General features: G+C 47.8%; 2 non-coding genes across 2 annotated transcripts; one reads left to right on the top strand and one right to left on the bottom strand.

Moving 5' to 3' along the window:
• Positions 1-1,582: 1,582 nt before the first annotated feature.
• Positions 1,583-1,657, bottom strand: Trnas-cga. The gene has a single exon. It is a non-coding gene; the product is annotated as a tRNA-Ser (tRNA).
• Positions 1,658-1,992: 335 nt separating this feature from the next.
• Trnar-gcg lies at positions 1,993-2,067 on the top strand. Its single transcript has one exon. It is a non-coding gene; the product is annotated as a tRNA-Arg (tRNA).
• The last annotated feature ends 1,553 nt before the right edge of the window (positions 2,068-3,620 follow it).

The following is a 3,620-nucleotide window of genomic DNA, read 5'->3' as shown; positions in this document are numbered from 1 at the left end:
AGAGACTGGACGTCTATGGTGGGTGGTGGAATTGGATTTGCAGAGGTCAAGAGGCCGGTAGTCCACCATCCTGGGCGGCACACCAATGGAGTGGTGAATGGACACGTGGCAGTGTCTGCTAAAACATTTATTTATTGTTGATTAGCTACAGCAACCATGATGACACTCAGAGAACCAAGTCCCCTAAACGTAAGCAATTGAAGGCCTGCAGAGAGGAGCAGCCGTCAGCAGCGTATTGCGGGTGATTGCAGTAACTCAGAAAGGACGCAGCTCACACCAGCCGGCGGCGGCCCACAATGTTGAGTATAGGTTGCCAGCAGCACAGGACGGAACACGCCGAGGCGTGCAGTACCACACAGTGGACCCAGCGTCCACTGAATGCTTCACAGCAGCAGTGTCTGTCCACACGGGCGGATTCAGGGAGCAAAGAGCTTGTCCAAACAATCCAATCAGCGACATCACTTACCTGGACTCGAGCTGCACGCCACTCGTAGGCAGCCATACGAGTATGTAGCCCTTCAGACGAGGTGCCTGGTAGACTGCAATTCCTCTTACTTAAAATGCGGAATATTCATATGGACTTGGACTATCCTTGAGATTTGCTAAAGCATCAGGTTCTGCCACTTGGGCCACAACAGAATCACGTATCAGGCGTGAAGTTATCATATCTCCCAGGCCAAAGTGCCTCTGACTTTCTGCTGAGTCTGTTATGTTGTGTGTCTGGTCCCTCTGCTTGGCCGTAGCATGCAGGAACCATCTCGACACCTTGGAGGCAGTAGCTGTTGTATCAACAGGTAGCCCCTGATGTAATTTCGCCTGGCCAGCCCAAACTAACCCACTTCCGTGGTCACTTGTTGCATGTCTGGACCCTCCACTTGGCCATAACATGCATCTCGACACCCTGGGGACAGTAGCTGTTGTATCAACAGGTAGCCCCCGACCGAATTTCGCCTGGCCAGCCCAAACTGACCCGCTTCCGTAGCCACTTGCATAACCATGGAAAGTCTCTCAGTTTTACTTAAGCGTCCCCAGCTGGGACATAACATGGATCTTGTCGAGGTGGGGTGACTTCTGTCTTAGTGACAAAGGAGCCCGTATCATAGGCACAACCACAATGGAAGCGTATCTGTGCAGATGCCAGACAGACACATAGTGTCTGAGGACAGCTGTAGCCTTTTCAGTAGTTGCAAGAGCAACAGTCTCCACGACACTGATCTATCCTTCTAGTAACAGCCAAAATGGCTGGTATGGCAGAAAGGTGAAAGCAAGGGGAAACTAGAGCTGTGATTCATTTTTCCCTAGGTCATGATGCTCTACTTATGATGATATAAACCTCTTGGATAAAGAACTCCAGAGGTTAATTCGATCTCTGGGTGGGGGGGGGGGGGAGGGGGGCTGCTCAGGAGGAATTCGGCATCATGAATAACAAAACTGGCGTTCCAAGGGACAGAGTGTAGCATGTTAGATTCTTGAAGTGGGTAGGTAGCTTAGAGAATCTGAAAAGGTTGCACAGATCGTCATTTAATCTTCGTAATATTTGGTTTAAGAATCATGAAGAAACTTCCTGGCAGATTAAAACTGTTTGCCCGACCGAGACTCGAACTCGGGACCTTTGCCTTTCGCGGGCAAATGCTCTACCAACTGAGCTACCGAAGCACGACTCACGCCCGGTCTCACAGCTTTATTTCTGCCAGTATCTCGTCTCCTACCTTCCAAACTTTTGCCCGCGAAAGGCAAAGGTCCCGAGTTCGAGACTCGGTCGGGCACACAGTTTTAATGTGCCAGGAAGTTTCATATCAGCGCACACTCCGCTGCAGAGTGAAAATCTCTTTCTGGAAACATCCCCCAGGCTGTGGCTAAGCCATGTCTCCGCAATATCCTTTCTTTCAAGAGTGCTAGTTCTGCATGGTTCGCAAGAGAGCTTCTGTAAAGTTTGGAATGTAGGAGACGAGATACTGGCAGAAGTAAAGCTGTGAGACCGGGCGTGAGTCGTGCTTCGGTAGCTCAGTTGGTAGAGCATTTGCCTGCGAAAGGCAAAGGTCCCGAGTTCGAGTCTCGGTCGGGCACATAGTTGTAATCTGCCAGGAAGTTTCATATCAGCGCACACTCCGCAGCAGAGTGAAAATCTCATTCTGGAACCATGAAGATGATTTTACACATGGAAGAGACCTGGAGGCACACGGAAATCCAGACTGATTATGCAGATTAGTCAGAAACAGTCTGAAAAGTTTGTAAGGGTGTTGCAGGGGATGTTGTGTTTCAAATAATTGTTAAGAAAATATTCGATACGGTGTCCCGTTTCCGGGTTATCTGGACGTGAAGTTAGGAAATCATACCGTCACATATGTAAATTCAAGCAGCCTGTCAGTTTATCCGTCTGAAAAAAACATATTTTATGTGTATATGAGGTGTCTGTTCTTTCGGACATGTCCGAAAGAACAGATACCACATATGTAATTAAAGCGAGACTGGCCAATGAGCCATTCAGTGGAGTTGCACACCACGCCTGAACTCTTACGGGAATCAGTGAAATCTCGCAAATAATGAGAATAACGGCCAGGGGCAGTACGTCAGTAGCGTGGGGATAACTGGAGAATTTGGGTGTGACGATTGGCGTGATCAGGTAATCCGCGCAGCTGCGATAGGCATTGTAACCGGTTGGCCCAGTGCATCTCCCTAGTAAGTAGGAGACTTGGGTGCAAATCCCGGTCTGGCACAAATTTTCAACTATCCTCACCGATGTAAATCAACGTCCAGTATCAGCTACATGTCGTTATTCCCAGATGTGTTGACATGTCTCGCTAAACGCTGCACAGCGTGGAGCTCGCTGAGAGTTGGGCGCTTCGCTGGCCGTGTGTCGCTGTAGCTTGTGAGTACAGCATGGCTATACAACTATGGAAGCTCAGATTAGGATGTCTACGTTATGGTTCGGATATGACAGACTGAATTTGTTTGAACTCGACGATCGTTTGTTGGAAAGGAGACATTTATAAGATGATAACGTTCACGGATGTCCACCTCCATAGCTGTCAGCGCTGCAGAATTCCATGCGAAGGGCCTGGGTTCCATTCCCGACCGTGTGGGAGATTTTCTCCTTTCGTAAACAGGATGTTTTGTTGTCTCAATCAACTTCACACAAGTTACCGAAATGACGTCAACTAAATGGACTTGCACCAGGCAAACGGCCTACCCGACGGGAGGCCCCAGTCACACGCATGTTCACTGATTGGCATATGATTTCCTTGTTAATGCAGTTATGTTAATATCCGAGACGTTGAAACATGTATCCAGATTATGAGAAAAACAGGCGGTTTCTTGAACTTTCTATATTCCACTCTAGTTCAACTGCGATTAGCTTTGCTGGTTTGTGGTTGCGACCTGTGTGCATATTCATCCTTCTTTTATCTAGGGTCCGATTTCATCGAACAAGCGTTAACGCTTTATGGCAAGGTTTTACATTTTACTGGGGAGAAATGGACAGATAAAAATCAGTTCAATGTTGACAGTTGTGTGCGAAATGATTGAATTGACCTTCATAAGCATATTTCGTCGTATTTTATGGTTCAAGCCTTCAAAGCATTTGTTGTTTACGATGAGCAACAAAGAATCTGTGTGGATGC

This window comes from Schistocerca americana, chromosome 3 (genome assembly GCF_021461395.2).
Source record: "Schistocerca americana isolate TAMUIC-IGC-003095 chromosome 3, iqSchAmer2.1, whole genome shotgun sequence".
NCBI lineage: Eukaryota > Metazoa > Arthropoda > Insecta > Orthoptera > Acrididae > Schistocerca > Schistocerca americana.
Note: the sequence above shows the minus strand (reverse complement) of the source record. Positions and strands in the feature narration are given on the sequence as shown.